Raw genomic sequence first — 20,936 nt, 5'->3', positions numbered from 1 at the left:
CTATAATCATCCTGGTCATCTGGGTTTGATGCGGAGGCGTCAGAGGACCTTCCCACTGCATCCGGAACATCCCTGAACGGCTCCTCTAATCCCTGGTAAACTCCAATTTCAGCGAACAAATGGAGATTGTAAAGGCCAGTGAGGGCCCCCAGTTTACAGCCGGGGGGGGGGGGGGGGGGGTAATAAAGGGAAGGGTCAAGGGACCGGAGGAAAGGGCAAGTAAAAAGGCCCCATGTGTGCTCCTAACCCGGCCTGGAAAGACCTGTAAGTGGGTACCTGTAGAGCCACGCACGTTGAATCCAGGAGCGTGCACGCGCGCTGGGCTTAGTGCACGTACATCACATGTGCACGCTCATCCAGAAACCTTCCAATAAATGCTTTTTGCATTGTTTATTCGTTTGAACGTCTCCTTTTCCCATAAAACGAGGATAAACCCAGATGAACGCTGTTAAAAGTTAATATAATGAGCCCTTAAAGATTATTAGACGCTTATTAATAATGTAATGAGCCATTAAAGCTTATTAGAAGCTTATTAATAATGTAATGAGCCATTAAAGCTTATTAGACGCTTATTAATAATGTAATGAGCCATTAAAGCTTATTAGAAGCTTATTAATAATATAATGAGCCCTTAAAGCTTATTAGATGCTTATTAATAATATAATGAGCCCTTAAAGCTTATTAGACACTTATTAATAATATAATGAGCCCTTAAAGATTATTAGACACTTATTAATAATATGAGCCCTTAAAGATTATTAATAATGTAATGAGCCCTTAAAGCTCATTAGAAGCTTATTATCAATATAATGAGCCTGTAAAGCTCATTAGACGCTTATTAATAATATAATGAGCCCTTAAAGATTATTAGACACTTATTAATAATATGAGCCCTTAAAGATTATTAATAATGTAATGAGCCCTTAAAGCTCATTAGAAGCTTATTATCAATATAATGAGCCTGTAAAGCTCATTAGACGCTTATTAATAATATAATGAGCCCTTAAAGCTCATTAGAAGCTGATTATTCAGACACCAACTCTCAAAGCTGTTATTTTTATCAGCACCATTAGCTGAAGGTCGGCCGCTGGCTTACCTCCTCCAGAATGTGGTCGAGCCGGCCCAGAATAAGGGGCTCCACCTGCTCGGCAGAGCGCGTGCCGGCGGTGATCTGCTGCCGCTCCAGATCACCGATCCTCGACTGCAGCTCAGAAATCCACACGAAAAGTCCCGAGAACAGCAGCGATGCTGCGACCCAGAGCGCGGCGCCGCGCACATCTCTCCAGCTGGTGCGCGGCGGCGCGCCGACCTTCTCCTCACCCATCTTGGTGGCTCCCCACTTCTGGTTCTCTTCCATTTGAAACGCAGCTTTTATTTCCTGTAGGCACAGTTAGATCCTCGTAACCATCAGGTGAGAGCAGCGAGTGGGGAATCTCTGGAGTCAATGAGAGAGCGCTTCCTAAAGTTCCTAAAGTTCTTGATCTCCTCAGCAACTCTCAGAAAGTTCGGCCTGGAGAGGTTCTCCAGCAGCCCCTCAGTCCCGCCGTTGGTTCCCAGGGATGGAGTCTCTTTCCTCTGAGTTCCGCTCCGGTTCTTCCATTCACCACTTCTTCTCTGAACGATCCCCACGATGTGCGGCAGGTCAGCCGCCAGCGCACGTCCCTGAAACCCGAGCCCGGCTCCGTCTGCCTCTTTCCTCACTGCTGCTCCTCCTCTCCAGGGTTCTGGCCTCGGCTGGGGGCGGGATTGGCTGCTGCAGCCTTTGATGCGGGTATTTTTAGGGCGCTCAGTCAGTCCCACAGCTGACGCACCGGCGTCCTGCTGACAGCTCTCACAGGAGGAGCAGCACTCATTGATCTTCTGGAGGAGCGGGGCCGAACCAGGTCCATCAGGAGGACCGGTGTAGCATCGTGGCCCCCTAAAGGTCTTTGAGCTGACGGCTTCCATGTTGTCCCCAGAGACCGGCCCTTTTACCAGCATAATGGGGCTTTTGGGGTGGTGTGTGTGTGTGTGTGTGTGTGTGTGTGTGTGTGTGTGTGTGGTGTGTGTGGGTGTGTGTGTGTGTGTGTTGGGGGAAGGGGGGGTAGAAAATGAAAATTGTCCCTACACTGTGCACGATGTTTTCCGTTGACATTGAAATGTTGACCACTAAATCTTTAACTGCTTTTGGAGATGGTAGTTAGCAAGTGTTGCACACCGCGAGCAGTCAGAAACAAAGAAACCTCCATTGAATGTTAGCATGATGTTGCGTTGCACGGTGCCGTCGCCGCGTAGCCTGGTGCCGTCGGCGCGTAGCACGGTGCCGTCGCGCGTATCACGGTGCCGTCGCCGCGTAGCCTGGTGCCGTCGCCGCGTAGCACGGTGCCGTCGCCGCGTAGCCTGGTGCCGTCGCCGCGTAGCCTGGTGCCGTCGCCGCGTAGCACGGTGCCGTCGCCGCGTAGCACGGTGCCGTCGCGCGTAGCACGGTGCCGTCGCCGCGTATCACGGTGCCGTCGCCGCGTAGCCTGTTGCCGTCGCCGCGTAGCCTGGTGCCGTCGCCGCGTAGCACGGTGCCGTCGCCGCGTAGCCTGGTGCCGTCGCCGCGGAGCACGGTGCCGTCGCGCGTAGCCTGGTGCCGTCGCCGCGGAGCACGGTGCCGTCGCCGCGGAGCACGGTGCCGTCGGCTGGAAAGGCTATTTACATTCCACATTTTCTCTGCTCAACAATGTAAAATGGCCATTCAAAGATGAATCAAGGGGTTGGTTTACTTCAAGAAAGCAGATTTTTTAAAATTAAATGAGCTTAAAGGACGTGCTGCCTGACACGTGCAGTGTGCTTGCTAGGCTAAAGCTCATGTTTGGAATATAAAAAGCTCACAATACATCCAAGTGGTTTCCTCAAGGAGAAGAAAACATGGCGGTTCCTTAAGTAATGCGTGCACTGGCTTTACTAAACTCCACGTCTGTATGACCTAATGCACGACTAAATGACACGGTTGACCTCGGTAGCGGTCGGTGTCATGCATGGAAAAAGCTCCTGGGTAGTTTTCTGTCCAACCAGAAACCACAGCAGAGGGCTGTTGCTATGCTAATAGCAATTCTTCTTGTCATGTGTTTTTGGACTTTAAGACGTCTCCTTGGATGACGGCCACATCACAGGATGCATCAGCTCCACGGGCTGCTGAACTTCCTCCATATGCTGAAATGGCCTCATGTTTACTGTATATGAATTGTGTATAATATGATTAAAGTTACAGATTCAAAAGGATCTAAAGTTTTACACATTCAAAATAATATGTTGAAATGTGGAGCTGGTGAATTGGAACATTGACTGCAAGTCTGTAATGTAGTGACTCAACAGAAGGGGACTCGATTGTGTGTGTGTGTGGGGGGGGGGGGGGGGGGGGGGGGGGGGGGGGGGGGGGGGGGGAGGCTACCATATTTTATCCATGTCTTAGCTTTTTTACTCAATAAATTCACTACATTCTACTCCATCAAAATACCAATAAGATAAAGAATCATGCTGAGGCCAGCGTGTTCCTGCCAGTAACCAGCGACTATAAACAGCTAGTAAAGATGAGTGAACCAACCCGAACGTGCCCGATACGCCCAGATGCAACCCAAAGCCTCACCTGTGAGGTGATGATGGTCTTGGTTAGGGTTAGGGTTAGGGTTAGGGTTAGGGTTAGAGGGTTAGGGTTAGGGTTAGAGGGTTAGGGTTAGGGTTAGGGTTAGAGGGTTAGGGTTAGGGTTAGAGGTTAGGGTTAGGGCCTTGAGGGTTAGGGTTAGGGTTGGGGTTAGGGTTAGGGTTAGAGGGTTAGGGTTAGGGGGTTAGGGTTAGGGCCTCTGAGGGTTAGGGTTAGGGGTTAGGGGTTAGGGTTAGGGTTGGGATTGGGGTTGAGGTTGGGGTTAGGGTAGGGTTAGAGGGTTAGGGTTAGGGCCTCTGAGGGTTAGGGTTAGGGCCTCAGGGTTAGGGTTAGGGTTAGGGGTTAGGGTTGGGGTTTGGGGTTAGGGTTAGGGTTAGAGGGTTAGGTTAGGGCCTCTGAGGGTTGGGGTTAGGGTTAGGGCCTCTGAGGGTTGGGGTTAGGGTTAGGGCCTCTGAGGGTTAGGGTTAGGGTTAGGGCCTCAGGGTTAGGGTTAGGGCCTCTGAGGGTTAGGTCCTCTGAGGGTTAGGGCCTCTGAGGGTTAGGGTTAGGGCCTCTGAGGGTCAGGGTTAGGGTTAGGGTTAAGGTTAGGGTCAGAGGTTTAGGGTTAGGGCCTCTGAGGATTAGGGTTAGGGTTAGGGTTAGAGGGTTAGGGTTAGAGGGTTAGGGTTAGGGCCTCTGAGGGTTAGGGTTAGGGTTAGAGGGTTAGGGTTAGGGCGTTGAGGGTTAGGGTTAGAGGGTTAGGGTTAGAGGGTTAGGGTTAGGGCCTTTGAGGGTTAGGGTTAGAGGGTTAGGGTTAGGGTTAGGGGTTAGGGCCTCTGAGGTTAGGGTTAGAGGGTTAGGGTTAGAGGGTTAGGGTTAGAGGGTTAGGGTTAGGGCCTTTGAGGGTTAGGGTTAGAGGGTTAGGGTTAGGGCCTCTGAGGGTTAGGGTTAGGGCCTCTGAGGGTTAGGGTTAGGGTTAGAGGGTTAGGGTTAGGGTTAGAGGGTTAGGGTTAGGGCCTCTGAGGGTTAGGGTTAGGGTTAGGTTAGGGCCTTTGAGGGTTAGGGTCAGGGTTAGAGGGTTAGGGTTAGCGTTAGGTTTAGAGGGTTAGGGTTAGAGGATTAGGGTTAGGGTCAGGGTTAGAGGGTTAGGGTTAGGGTTAGGGCCTCTGAGGTTAGGGTTAGAGGGTTAGGGTTAGAGGGTTAGGGTTAGGGCCTTTGAGGGTTAGGGTTAGGGTTAGGGTTAGAGGGTTAGGGGGTTAGGGTTAGGGCCTCTGAGGTTAGGGTTAGAGGGTTAGGGTTAGAGGGTTAGGGTAGGGCCTTGAGGGTTAGGGGTTAGAGGGTTAGGGTTAGGGCCTCTGAGGGTTAGGGTTAGGGCCTCTGAGGGTTAGGGTTAGGGCCTCTGAGGGTTAGGGGTTAGGGGTTAGAGGGTTAGGGTTAGGGGCCTCAGGGTTAGGGTTAGGGCCTCTGAGGGTTAGGTCCTCTGAGGGTTAGGGCCTCTGAGGGTTAGGTCCTCTGAGGGTCAGGGTTAGGTTAGGGTTAAGGTTAGGGTCAGAGGTTTAGGGTTAGGGCCTCTGAGGATTAGGGTTAGGGTTAGGGTTAGAGGGTTAGGGTTAGAGGGTTAGGGTTAGGGCCTCTGAGGGTTAGGGTTAGGGTTAGAGGGTTAGGGTTAGGGCGTTTGAGGGTTAGGGTTAGAGGGTTAGGGTTAGAGGGTTAGGGTTAGGGCCTTTGAGGGTTAGGGTTAGAGGGTTAGGGTTAGGGTTAGGGGGTTAGGGCCTCTGAGGTTAGGGTTAGAGGGTTAGGGTTAGAGGGTTAGGGTTAGAGGGTTAGGGTTAGGGCCTTTGAGGGTTAGGGTTAGAGGGTTAGGGTTAGGGCCTCTGAGGGTTAGGGTTAGGGCCTCTGAGGGTTAGGGTTAGGGTTAGAGGGTTAGGGTTAGGGTTAGAGGGTTAGGGTTAGGGGCCTCTGAGGGTTAGGGTTAGGGTTAGGGCCTTTGAGGGTTAGGGTCAGGGTTAGAGGGTTAGGGTTAGCGTTAGGTTTAGAGGGTTAGGGTTAGAGGATTAGGGTTAGGGTCAGGGTTAGAGGGTTAGGGTTAGGGTTAGGGCCTCTGAGGTTAGGGTTGAGGGTTAGGGTTAGAGGGTTAGGGTTAGGGTTTGAGGGTTAGGGTTAGGGTTAGGGTTAGAGGGTTAGGGGGTTAGGGTTAGGGCCTCTGAGGTTAGGGTTAGAGGGTTAGGGTTAGAGGGTTAGGGTTAGGGCCTTTGAGGGTTAGGGTTAGAGGTTAGGGTTAGGGCCTCTGAGGGTTAGGGTTAGGGCCTCTGAGGGTTAGGGTTAGGGCCTCTGAGGGTTAGGGTTAGGGTTAGAGGGTTAGGGTTAGGGTTAGAGGGTTAGGGTTAGGGCCTCTGAGGGTTAGGGTTAGGGTTAGGGCCTTTGAGGGTTAGGGTCAGGGTTAGAGGGTTAGGTTAGGGTTAGGTTTAGAGGGTTAGGGTTAGAGGATTAGGGTTAGGGTCAGGGTTAGAGGGTTAGGGTTAGGGTTAGGGCCTCTGAGGTTAGGGTTAGAGGGTTAGGGTTAGAGGGTTAGGGTTAGGGTTAGGGCCTTTGAGGGTTAGTGTTAGGGTTAGGGCCTCTGAGGTGGAGCTAAAACAAGCGCTGCCTTTAGATTTCTGTCCAGGGAACTTTGATACTCTTCTGGTCCCTGTTTGGGTCTTTGTGGGCTAGTTTCCTCTCAGGGTGCCCACATGACTGGACACCAGATGTGTCCATCATGTCCACACTGTCCAGCGTCTTTCTACCTTTGAATCCTGAACTGTTGGGGCGGCAGAGTTGGCCTGAAATGGTGAAGGAGGAACAGCAGACTTTCACCAGTTTTGGTGGTGATACTAAAAATAATAGGCTTGGCTCCTTCCTCTGGTAAATAGAAGAACTTTGGTGTTTCTGGCCAGCGGAAACACAAAGCTGTGGTATCATACAGGTAACTAGCTTCCATGTTGCTCTTAGGCCTTGGCAGGTTGGTCATGTGACATGATGACATCATTTGTTTCCAGAATTCTGTATTAATGTGGCGTGGCCATAAGGCATGACTCAGCAAACATGTGGTCCTTCTCTAAGCTCCACCATGGAAGTGCTCATTAGATGCCTTTGGTGTCATGGTCCTCCCTCTTCCTTCCCCCCCACCACACCCTCTTCTCCTCAGTTGTGGGACATGAAGAGCTCTGAGGTTCCTGAAGTTAATGACAGCTAACAAATGGGAGCCTCCCATCATCACGTGGTGGATCTGACGGTCAGGACTGAATGTTGGCCCATGTGGAGCTCGAATCACTCTCCAGGAGAGAGAAGAGGCTGAGATGTGAAGGTCCAGCCAGGCTTTGGACTGATGCTGCATTGGTTGAAGTGTTGGATGAAGCCTTGGCAGAAGGGACTAGTTAGTGGTGGTGGTGGTGGGGGGGGGGCGCTCCGGGGGGGTCTGGGAAATTTACGTTAAGTTCCTCCAAACTTTCAGAATTCTGTGAAGCACAATTCAGTGTTTCAGTTCTATCACCATGGCAACGTGTGGAGGAGTCATCTGAGATGTGACCAGATCACCGGATCCCAGAGACTCAGACGAGCTCCAACAGGAAGAACACACAATCTGACCCACGCAACAGCGCTGGGAAACTCAGCTGGCAACAGGTGAGCTCACAGGTGAATCTCAATACGCAGGTGATTGCCAACACTCTGCAGGTGGGCCCACTGGTCCAACCCCCCCCCAAATCCCCAACGTTGTTGCCTCAGAGGCCTCAGAAGGTGGGACCCCCTCTGTCCTGATCAGCAAAGGCTTTGGCAGTAACAGGTCCATCTGAGGGTGGAGGAAGCAGAGAGAGAGGGGGGGGGGGCACCAGCAGTCTGAGCCTGTAGCAGCAGAACAGAGCCGTTCTGTTCCCCCTAATTATCAGTCTATCAAAAAGGAAGGTTTTAACTAATGACTCTGGCCCTGCTATCGGATCCAGACTGGGAGCTGGTTCCAGAGAAATGGGGCTTGGTAGTTTCCCCTTGTTACTTTTGGAAACCCTGGGAACTAAACCTGGACATTGCCAGTGCAGCATTCTGGTTGGTTCAGAGGGATGTAGAAGCTCATTTAAATAGGAGACAAAGTTAGTGAAGCTCCAGACCTGTCTGAAAGACATAAAGTCCTGGATGTCTTCAAATGTCCTGCTCCTTAACCCAGGAAAAACTGAGGTCATGGTGTTTGGTCCTGAACCTCTCAGGGATAGATTAGATCACATGATCACTCTAGATGGTATCTCATTAACATCTAGTCTCTCTGTGAGGAATCTAGGAGTAACTTTTGACCAAAATCTCTCCTTCAACTCACACATTAAATTAGTCTCTAGAAGTGCCTTTTTCCACCTGAGGAACATCTCAAAGATCAGGAAGCTACTGACCCACCATGATGCTGAAAAGTTAGTCCAGCATTTGTTACTTCCAGGCTGGACTATTGTGATTCTTTATTATCAGGGTGTCCAAACAACTCTTTAAGAAGCCTCCAGCTGATCCAAAATGCTGCAGCCAGAGTTCTGACAGGTATTGACCACAGAGGTCACATGACTCCCGTACTGGCGTCTCTTCATTGGCTGCCCGTTAAATTTAGAATAATTTTATAATAAAACCCTTCTTTTGACCTACAAGGTCCCCAGAGGCCTAGCTCCATGCTACCAGGAGGAGCTAGTGACACATTTGTTCGTTCTTCTAGGTGCATCCTTTAAAAGATCAAATATACAGTAAAACTAATGTGGTCGTTGTTTTTGAAAATAACTCCAGGAAGAGATTGGGGATTCTGGGGTGGATTCTCCAAAACTGATTGAAAATGCCTTAACGATGGAATCCAAAACATGATTCAGTAACCCTGGCAACAGGTGAGAAACAGCCTCACTTCTTCTTCTCCCTTTTGGTGTTGGAAACATGAGTGACTGCACATGCAGAAAGTGAGGATATTAAAAAAGTCAATACGACAGCAACGCAACAGCTTCCACGGCAGGAAAATGATCAAGTCAATGTGTGAGTGCTAAAAGAAGAAAGAATTGACCCGTATTTGGACAGTAAATGATGGGATTTCTATCACCAAGGGACAAGAATGTTGTTCCTCAGCAACAGGAAGTGACATCAGTGTTGCTAAGAGGGATACTTCATACAAAGCCAACGGCTCCTCCACCAACCAAACGTCTTCAGTCAGGAGGAACTGCTGAGGTTAAACAGTCCAGAGGAACCAGGGAGGTCCAACCCACCAGCTACTGTAGCTCCAGAAGCTGGTTAGCATGTATTAATACCCTATTATCATGTTAAACTCTAATCTGCTTGATAGACATGCATGCAAAGTGGATTAGCAGCAACTCTGTGGCTAACTCTTTAGTATGGCTACTGCACAATGTCCAGACAACATACTGACAAACAGGGAACCAAGATCACAAAAAGGGTCTGAGCCTTCAAGAACTGCTGGACTATTTTGGGCCTAGCGTAGCGTGAGCTGAAAAATGGGATGCTGGTTCAAATAATGTTTTTAAAAGAAACCCTTAAAAAGACTTCGCAACTTTGGGAATTTTCCCAGGGAGATGCAGAAGTCACATGTGTAAGGATGAACATTTCTGGAGCCCCCCCCTGACATGGCAGCAGCACATGGAAACATGGACTCCTCTGATGCAGGGAATCATATATTCCATGTCAGCAATCAAAATATTCTAATAGTGTATAAAGTGAATATTTGAAAGCCATATCAAGCCTAAATACTAGTTTTGTCTCACTCTGTTAAGGTTTGGGTTTTTACAGGACCTGAAAGCAGATAAAAAATCCAAAAACTAGTCTTTATCTCCCAAATTCAACTAGCACTCCACCTGGAGCTCGTCCAGCCTTCCAGGGCACACCAAGAGCTCCAGAGCAGCACCAACACAGGGGTCCAGTCCTGCGCGTTCTCTAGTCCAGCAGGACGGCGTGGAGACCTCCAACGAGCAGGAGGAAACCACCAAAGCTCTCCAACGCTGGCAGTCAGGCGCTCCCTCCTTAAACAGGTGGCCTGATGGAGATTGCCGACAGGTGCGCACACCTGCAGCTGCTGCCAATATCGGCTCCTCCTCCCTGCAGGAAACACCAGACACACGACCCAGAACCCTGGACCCCAACAATCTTAGCACCAAGTCCTGAGGAGGAAATATTATAAAGATCATCGTATTAAAAGACAGAGATCAAACCAATATCAGTCCATATTGAATAGCTAAAGAACAGATTTTATGGAATTCAGGTGGTAAAACGTTCACGATGACATGGCTAACCCTAACCTTAACCCTAACCCTAACCCTAACCCTCTAACCCTAACCCTAACCCTAACCTTAACCCTAACTCTAACCCCCTAACCCTAACCCTAACCCTAACCTTAACCCTAACCTTAACCCTAACCCTAACCCTAACCCTAACCTTAACCCTAACTCTAACCCCCTAACCCTAACCCTAACTCTAACCCTGCTGACATCACCGAGGGCTCCTGATCCGCAGGGGAGACACGACCATCAAGAGGGCCGAGTGAGAGGGATGGTTCCTGGAAAGTTCCTGCTTCTTCCTGCTCCTGCAACACACGTCTCCACAAATGCACGATAGAAATGTGACTTTGTGCCACTTCAGTCTCCATTCAGATGATCAGCATGTCTGAGCCAACCTGGACGTCTCACCTTTGGTTGTGGTAGCAACAACAGTGGGTCAGGGTGGTTGGTAGTGACATGTGGTTACCTGTGGTTACCTGTGGTTACCTGTGGTTGTCAGCAGAGACAGGATTCAAGCTGTCTGTGGTCGTATCAGGAAAACGTCCAACATTTATGTTCAGACTCAATGCTGAGCAGGAAACAGCAGATACACACCAACCTTTAACCTTTAACCTTTAACCAACCTTAGTTACATCAAAAGATTCATTCAGGTGCAACGATAACATGGTCACCATTACTGTTGTGGGCAGCATGAAAACACAAACCAGGTCTGACCTTCATTTAACGTAGAATAGAACTTTTTTTTTTACATTTTCATTAAATCCTAGCTAACATTAGCCTAAGTAACCCTAACCCTAACGTTAGCCTAAGTAACCCTAACCCTAAAGTTAGCCTCAGTAACAGAAGAAGAGAAGATGGAAACGGTTCTTCTCAGAAAGACCGACAGGATCTTAGTGGATTTCATGGATTGATAATGAATAATAACAACAACAACAACAACAACAACAATAATAATAATAATAATAATAACCTGTACTCGGACGCAGTGTTTACGTACCCTTGAACAGAAATAAATACCATAACAAATGCTTCTGTATATCTTCGGAGTTTCTTTGGCTCGTGAATCATTGAGATTTAAGTGACTGAAAGTCATTTTGAGGCTTATTTAACACAAAGGACTGTCCACTATTGAACTACTTCCTGTTTACAGTTGTGTCTCGCTCATGCAACCACATAAGTATAAACGGGTTATGCAAACACATGATGTCACGCGTGTGAACATATGGAGCAGAGAAACAGATGTTTTTCCAGAATCAGCTGTATCTGCCTGTTTAGAAGCTGCTCCTCTGTAAAGCTGTGCCAGCCATGACCTCCAATTAAAGACTTTGCTGCTGTTCCTCTGGCATAAATCAGGAGTGTGACCCCAGGAAGCTGCGGGTCCTGCCTTCCTCAGCTGTCCATGTTTATATTTAGTATTTCAGCCAGAAAGATGGAGCGGTGGTGTAGGTTTACTGGGAAACCTCAACTGCAGGCCTCTTTCATGCTTGGGAACAGATTTCTCCTCCAGTGTTCTTTGTGCAGGTATATGTTGCCCCCTCTGTGTTGCCCCCTCTGTTGCCCCCTCTGTGTTGCCCCCACTGTGTTCTGCACCCCAGCGTTTGTGGTAAAGTCTGAAGCAATAATCATCCGTAGCATTTCTTAATCCCATCTGTCAGCTCACAGTTGTGGCTGTTGCAGATGTTCCTGTTGCCTTCACCGCATTTCTGGCCTTTGAATGAAAGAAGTTATCAGGATTTACTGGATCTTCATCATGATTCCAAACACATGGAATCAAATGGTCCCAGGTGCTGGGGCTGTTGATCTGGAATCTTCAGCTTGTTTACACATTCCCCTTCTAAATAACTAAAGATTGTTTCGACAGTAGTAAATCCCACAGATGCAGAACCTTCTTTAGGTAAAGTCCACATGGCCAACGCCGTCTCTCAGCACAGCACAACACATTTCACTCTTTTAAGATCCGCTCAAACAAAAGGAAAACAGAGATTTGAGCAGCCCACTCAAGCAAAAGCGCCCCCTAAAGGACCCCCTGAAGGACCCCCTAAAGGACCCCCTGAAGGACCCCCCTAAAGGACCCCCTAAAGGACACCCTGAAGGACCCCCTGAAGTACCCCCTAAAGGACCCCCTTAAGGACCCCCTGAAGGACCCCCTAAAGGACCCGCTAAAGGACCCGCTAAAGGACCCCCTGAAGGACCCCCTAAAGGACCCCCTAAAGGACACCCTGAAGGACCCCCTAAAGGACCCCCTTAAGGACCCCCTGAAGGACCCCCTAAAGGACCCCCTGAAGGACCCCCTGAAGGACCCCCTGAAGGCCTGAGAAGATATGGCTCCAGCCCGTCTTGGCTGTGTTTGTGATGGGAAGCAGACGGAGACGTTTGCTGATAGATGTGTCCGGGGGGATAACCTTCCATTTTCCTTGAACTTTATTCTCTGACTAATCTGCTCATCCTCAGCCTTCCTGTCTACATGTGGGTAATGTATGGATGTCAGCTCCAGACTTATGATGGATGTTTCAGGTTCTCCAACGATGCAGCAGATAGAAGTGTGACAGAGGGGCTGGAAATAGCCCCCCATATCCCAAACTGCTGTGTAAGGGTGAAACAAAGGACAACAGGACTAGCTGCACCACCAGCATGATCAGGAGGTTATGAGGTCTAAACCCAGCTGGTGTTGCAGTGAGACCTTCAGAAGCCAGTTGGGTGAAACAAAGCCCAGCAGAAGATGGAGGTGAGCGTCCTGTCAGGCTCATGCTACAGGCTGATGTCCACATGTCTGACGTGCTGGGTCCTTTATGGCAGGAAATCATTAAAAACCTTTAATTTAAGGATCCTTGGACCTGCACCTGGGGGGGTGCACGCCTCCTTCCCCGCTCGACACGGGGGGGGGGGGGGGGGGGTATAGCTGGCTCTGGGTGATGCTGGGTGGGGCTTCCGGCTGCCTCTACGGGTTGACCCCTCTGGCTGAGCAGTCCTGGCTGTCCTATGGGGGGGGGCAGTTAATAAATCAAGAAAAAAATAGACAGTCAGGAAGCCGCCTCCCTCCCCCAGTCACCACACACACACACAAACACACACACACACACATGGGGCTGGGGGTGGACTCAGTCTAGCAGCATCTTTATGTGTCCCCTAATTTTAAATGCACATTAGACAACGAGGGCTATTGGAGGACTGGGGAGTGTGTGTGTGTGTGTGTGTGTGTGTGTGTGTGTGTGCGTGTGTGTGTGTGTGTGTGTGTGTGTGTACATGTGAACTCTCTCCCTCGCCCTCCTGGGCGGTGCCTCCTTCCTCCAGACTCGGGTCCTCTACCAGAGGCCTGGGGGTCTGAGGGTTCTGACCAGGATCTGTTCCTGGACTGTGCTCTTCTGGACAGAGATCTCTGATGTGGTTCCTGGTATCTGCTGGAGCATCTACTCAGGTTGGGTGTTACTGCCCCTAGTGTCCCGATCACCACTGGGACCACTGTTGCCTTCATGCCCCACATTCTCTCCATCTCCTCCTTCAGCCCTTGGTACTTCTCCAGCTTCTCCTGTTCCTCCTTCCTGATGTTGCTATCACTCAGGATTGCTACATCCATCACCACCACTGTCTCCTGGTGTTTATCCACCACCACTATGTCAGGCTGGTTGGCCACCACCATCTTGTCAGTCTGGATCTGGAAGTCCCACAGGATCTTGGCCTGCTTGTTCTCCAGCACTTTTCTCCACCTGGACCCTGGGACCTCCAGTCCATACCCAGATGTTCCTGTCCACTATGCCAGCCACCTGGTTATGCCGCTCCATGTACGCCCTGCCTGCCAACATCTTGCACCCTGCTGTGATGTGCTGGACTGTCTCAGGGGCGTCTCCACACAGCCTCCACCTGGGGTCCCGTCTGGTCTGGTGCCTCTGTGCTGTCTTTCAGTTTGGCCTCGTAGGGTCTCCTCAGGGGTCATTGTTGATTATGAAGAAGGTGATGATGGTGATAATGAAGATAATGCTGCTGCTGATGATGGTGGTGGTGATGATGGTGGTGATGTTGATGATTATGATGTTGATGATGGTGTTGATGATGTTGATGATGGTGTTGATGATGGTGATGATGGTGTTGATGATGGTGATGACAATGATGGTGGTGATGATGGTGATGATGGTGGTGATGATGGTGGTGATGATGATGGTGGTGATGATGGTGGTGATGTTGATGATGATGGTGTTGATGATGGTGGTGATGGTGGTGGTGATGATGATGATGATGGTGGTGATGATGTTGATGATTATGATGTTGATGATGGTGGTGATGACGGTGGTGATGGTGGTGATGATGATGGTGATGATGATGGTGGTGATGATGGTGGTGATGTTGATGGTGTTGATGATGGTGGTGATGGTGGTGGTGGTGATGATGATGATGATGGTGGTGATGATGATGGTGATGATGATGATGTTGATGATGGTGATGATGGTGGTGATTATGATGTTGATGATGGTGTTGATGATGGTGGTGGTGATGATGGTGATGGTGGTGATGATGGTGGTGATGATGATGGTGGTGATGGTGGTGGTGGTGATGATGATGATGGTGGTGATGATGATGATGGTGGTGATGATGTTGATGATGGTGATGATGGTGGTGATTATGATGTTGATGATGGTGGTGATGATGATGATGGTGATGGTGGTGATGTTGATGATGATGGTGTTGATGATGGTGGTGATGATGATGGTGATGGTGATGATGGTGGTGATGATGGTGGTGATGATGTTGATGATGGTGATGATGGTGGTGATTATGATGTTGATGATGGTGGTGGTGATGATGATGGTGATGGTGGTGATGTTGATGATGATGGTGTTGATGATGGTGGTGATGATGATGGTGATGGTGATGATGGTGGTGATGATGGTGGTGATGATGGTGGTGATGATGATGATGGTGTTGATGATGGTGGTGATGATGGTGGTGATGATGGTGGTGATGATGATGGTGGTGTTGATGATGGTGATGGTGATGATGGTGGTGATGATGGTGGTGATGATGATGGTGGTGATGATGATGGTGGTGATGATGATGATGGTGGTGATGATGGTGGTGATGACGGTGATGACGATGATGGTGGTGGTGATGATGATGATGATGGTGATGATGGTGATGATGGTTTGAAGTCATTGCCAGAAGATTCCTGGACGAGGACCAGTGTGACTGTGGTGTCCCGTGACTCCGTGGACGTGTCACAGTTAATTACCTTCTAATGACACATATAGAAACACGTCTCACATCAAAGCAACCTGGGGGGGCAATAGCAGCTCCTAATGGGTCTGAAGTCCCTTCAGACTCTGTTAATGAGTTGTTGCTTTGTGTTAACTAGCAGGTGATTTTGTTTACATTTTTCTTTGTCATGTGAGCAGAGCTCCACCCACCTATTTCCTGTCTTTGCTTTATTTTCCCTCCATTTTGTTAACACACCTAATTTTCCTCTGTCTTGATTCATTTGAGGCTATTCCAGCCAGTCGGCCTTTAGCCTGTGCCAGATGGTGCCCGTGAGTTTCATGCTTCTCCCCAGGGCTTTATAAGTGTCCATCCTTTGATTTTATCAAAGCATTATTGAGCTCTGCTTTTGAAGGATGTGTCTGCATTCCCGAGGTTTTTGTTCCACCTTGTTTCTTGCCGGTTCATGGATGTTGCTGCTTCAGACCTGCATCAGTCTTTAATTATTCAAGCCTTGCTGAAGTGCCTGCTGGTGGGTCTTTCTTCCCCGATCATCCGGAGCAAGAGAGGAAACCAACGCCTCCTGCCGTGTCCTTGAACTGACCTTGTGAACTAATCATCTTATTGTCCTCTTCCAGAAACATGGCTCCTGTCTTTTGTTGTCACAAGAACTCACAAGTGTGATAAGTTGTGCTTAAAAAAGAAGCCGTGGAAAAGGAGTGATGCTCTGAAATGGTTGAGGTTATCCAGGCTGTGTCCATGAGGAAATCCTGTTGATGCACAACACCAGCATCTTTTATTCTGAGGACAGATCATATCAAAGTCAAATTACATCAACTTTATTTATCTGAATCTGTCAAAATTGTCTCAGGAACTTTCCAGAATCTCACGGTCTGACCCTCAACAAGCCACCGTGGCTTTAAAAGGAAGAGACCTTGAGCAGGACCAGGCTCATGTGGGGGGGGGGCAATCCTGCTGATGGCCGGCTGAGCAAAGAGGAAGAGAAGGGGAGCACAGGTAGAAGAGAGCACAGACATAAATTATGCAAATACATCAGTTTACAACATGCTATCTGTATAAGAGCCGAGGGGGTCAAAAGTCAGCAGGTCAGTGTGGACAATACCTGTAGATGGACACAGAGAGGTGGAGGAGGGAGAGAAGCACAAAAATACACAAGAAAATGTGGTAATGACGTCATCAGGGAGACGGATTTGTTCTAAAAACTACAGACATTTGAAATGCAGATAATGGAATAAAATGTTGGTCTGGGTCAGTTGCAGAGAGATCAAATGATCAAATTCCATCATTTCTGGCAGTGCGGCAGGAGATGTGGCTCATTAGCATGTTGGTGTAGCTGCCACTAGTTGAAGTGACCTGGGACCTCATCCCATCCCAGTTCCAGGACTTCGTAGCCAGTTAGCCAGTTTGTTCACCTTTGAGCCAGTTCTGTGTGTTTTGGGATTCAATAGTTGCAGACATGTCAGAGCTGATGAGCTAATGAGCTGATGTCTTCCTATATTGTGGTGACTTTTGGGAAGGTGATGATAATAATTGTGGAACCTCAAACATCTCTCTGGGCTCCCATCATGCAGAGGCACTGCCACTAGAAGCTTCAGCCTCGGAAACCTCACCACAATAAGGCCCCACTCGTCAGATGCACTGGCTTCCTAGTCCACAGAGCCCAATCCAACACTATTTTCAGATCATCCACCTGGATTTTTTCCTCCGAAGAGTTTTCCAACTCAAAGGAGAACCCAAGAGCTCATGTCAACAGCTCCCCTACCACACATACCATACCGTACCGTACCATTCCATACCGTACTATACCATACCGTACCATACCATACCATTCCATACCGTACCATACCGTACCATACCGTACCGTACTGTATCATGCCATTCCATACCGTACCATATCGTACCGTACTGTACCATACCGTACCATACCATTCCATACCGTACTATACCGTACCATACCATTCCATACCGTACCATACCGTACCGTACTGTATCATACCATTCCATACCGTACCATACCGTACCATACCGTACTGTACTGTACCATACCATACCGTACTGTACCATACCGTACCCTACCATGCCATACTGTACTGTACCATACCGTACCCTACCATGCCATACCGTACCGTACTGTACCATACCATACTGTACCCTACCATGCCATACCGTACCATACCGTACTGTACCATACCGTACCCCACCATGCCATACCGTACCATACCGTACTGTACCATACCGTACCCTACCATGCCATACCGTACCGTACTGTACCATACCATACTGTACCATACCCTACCATACCCTACCATATCGTACTGTACCATACCCTACCATACCATACCGTACTTTACCATACCCTACCATACTGTACCGTACTGTACCATACCCTACCATACCATACTGTACCATACCATACCGTGCCCTACCATACCGTACCATACTGTACCGTACTGCACCATACCATACCGTGCCCTACCATACCGTGCCATACCGTACCATACCATACCGTGCCCTACCATACCATACCGCACCATACTGTATCATACTGTACCATATCATACCGTCCCCTACCATGCCATACCATACCGTGCCATACCGTACCATACCATACTGTACCATACCATACCCTACCATGCCATAACGTACCATACCCTACCACACTGTACCATACCATACCGTACCATGCCGTACCATGCCATACCATACTGTACCGTACCGTACCCTAAAGTACTGTACCATGCCATACCGTACTATACCGTACCGTACCCTACCATGCCATACCGTACTGTACCATACCATACCCTACCATGCCATACCATACCGTACTGTACCATACCCTGCCATACCGTACCATACCATACTGTACCGTACCGTACTCTACCGTACCCTACCATACCGTACCATACCGTACTGTACCATACCATACGGTACCGTACTCTACCGTACCGTACCCTACCATACCGTACTGTACCATTCCGTACCATACCGTACCCTACCGTACCCTACCATACCGTACCCTACCATACCGTACCCTACTGTACCATACCCTACCATACCATACCGTACTGTACCATACCGTGCCCTACCATACCGTACCGTGCCGTACCGTGCCGTACTGTACCGTACTGTACCATACCCTACCATACCCTACCATACCGTACTGTACCATACCATACCGTGCCCTACCATACCGTACCATGCCATACGTACCGTACTGTACCATACCATACCGTGCCCTACCATACCGTACCCTACCATACCGTACCATACTGTACCATACCATACCGTACCCTACCATACCAACCACACATATGAGGCTCAAACCATATGAGACCCCTGAGGTTGGCAGACTTTAAGCTACACAAGCTTCTAGTTGGATACTGACTTTTCCAGACAATCTCACTTCTGTTGTTTAGTCTAAAGCGCTGTACCATACCCTACCATACCCTACCATACCATACCGTACTTTACCATACCCTACCATACCATACCGTACTGTACCATACCATACCGTGCCCTACCATACCATACCGTGCCATACTGTACCGTACTGTACCATACCCTACCCTACCCTACCATACCATACTGTACCATACCATACCGTGCCCTACCATACCGTACCATACTGTACCGTACTGCACCATACCATACCGTGCCCTACCATACCGTGCCATACCGTACCATACCATACCGTGCCCTACCATACCATACCGCACCATACTGTATCATACTGTACCATATCATACTGTGCCCTACCATGCCATACCATACCGTGCCATACCGTACCATACCATACTGTACCATACCATACCCCACCATGCCATACCGTACCATACCCTACCACACTGTACCATACCATACCGTACCATGCCGTACCATGCCATACCATACTGTACCGTACCGTACCCTACCGTACTGTACCATACCATACCCTACCATGCCATACCGTACTGTACCATACCATACCCTACCATGCCATACCATACCGTACTGTACCATACCCTGCCATACCGTACCATACCATACTGTACCGTACCGTACTCTATCGTACCATACCGTACCCTACCATACCGTACTGTACCATTCCGTACCATACCGTACCCTACCATACCCTCCCGTACTGTACCCTACCATACCGTACCCTACTGTACCATACCCTACCCTACCATACCATACCGTACTGTACCATACCCTACCCTACCCTACCATACCGTACTGTACCATACCATACCCTACCATACCGTACCGTGCCGTACTGTACCGTACTGTACCATACCCTACCCTACCATACCGTACTGTACCATACCATACCATACCGTGCCCTACCATACCGTACTATACTGTACCATACCATACCCTACCATACCATACTGTACCATACCATACCCTACCATACCATACTGTACCCTACCATAGCGTACCCTACCATAGCGTACCATACTGTACCATACCATACCGTACCCTACCATACCAACCACACATATGAGGCTCAAACCATATGAGACCCCTGAGGTTGGCAGACTTTAAGCTACACAAGCTCCTAGTTGGATACTGACTTTTCCAGACAATCTCACTTCTGTTGTTTAGTCTAAAGCGCGGTTTGAGTGACACACACACACACACACACACACACACACACACACACACACACACACACACACACACAGACACACTTTCTCTTCCAGAAATAGGTGATTCCTGTCTGTCTTTCACACTCAGCTGGGTTGTATGGAGAAAAGACAGAAGCAGAAGAGTATCCAGAAGGAATCAGTTGTTCACCATCCAGACTGTTGGAACCAGCTGGAAGCGACCATAAATATGCCTTCACCTGCTGATAGAGCACTTAGTAACCACATGGAGAGCTGTCCTGTTCCACACCGAGGTGTTCGTGCACTTTAAAACAGCATCTGAGGTTGGACTAACTGTCTGTTCACTGAGAAACAGCTTGTATGACGTGTCAGCTGCATCCTTCTCATCATCATTCCGGATTCCTCTTTAATGTCAAATGTTTGCTTGAGTTAATTGTAACTCTGCCGAGAGACAGGATTGTGTTCATGGAAATAGCTCCAGTTTCTGGTTGAAAGCAGTCTAGAGGTTTCTTTATCTTTACTGGTCTCCAGTCACATCTGCGACAGACCTCTGTGACCTCTGCTCCTCCGTGACATCTGCTCCGTGACCTCTGCTGTGTCCCTGTGTTACACTACAACTCAAGGTCGTCTCCTCTGGTTCTCAGGGACGTTTCCTTTTTATGGGATGAGAAATTTAGGAATGAGAAAGGGGCATTAAAAGTAAAAATACCGATAGTCGGATCTCCTCACAGACAGCTAACGTCAGACCACTGATACTGTTTTAATTGCACTTGTTTTTAAGTGTGAACACATGAAGATGCTTGATTATTGGTCAAGGTTAAGGAGCTTAAAGCGGGCTGTTGATCTGAGGGTTCTGTCTAATGGTTTCCTGGTCACGGTTCACACAGGTCCAAGGGAAATTCACATAAATGTGTCAATTTATGCCTTTTAACCAGACCTAGAGAGGTCAAGGGTTAGGGTTAGGGTTAGGGTTAGGGTTAGGGTTAGCCGCAGTTTAGCCTTTACTGATGCAGGTAAAGCTTTTCAGAACAAATTCTCATTTAAAAGCCAAACCGGGCCAAGAAGCTCACAGTAAATATCAAGATGTGAGAATATGTGTTGTGTGAGAATATGTGTTTAAGGTTTTTCCTGGTCACTACAGTGGTCACGTGAACGGCGCTCCTTCTGGGACAATATGGAGAAAACCAGTGAGTCAAAACCTCTGCAGCCAAATATAAAAGAAGGCGTACAGAGAAGGTTCCTGGAGGAACTGTTGCTAGCCTG

The sequence above is a fragment of the Takifugu rubripes genome, unplaced genomic scaffold (assembly GCF_901000725.2).
Source record: "Takifugu rubripes unplaced genomic scaffold, fTakRub1.2, whole genome shotgun sequence".
Taxonomy (NCBI): Eukaryota; Metazoa; Chordata; class Actinopteri; order Tetraodontiformes; family Tetraodontidae; genus Takifugu; species Takifugu rubripes.
This window is presented reverse-complemented; position numbering follows the sequence as displayed.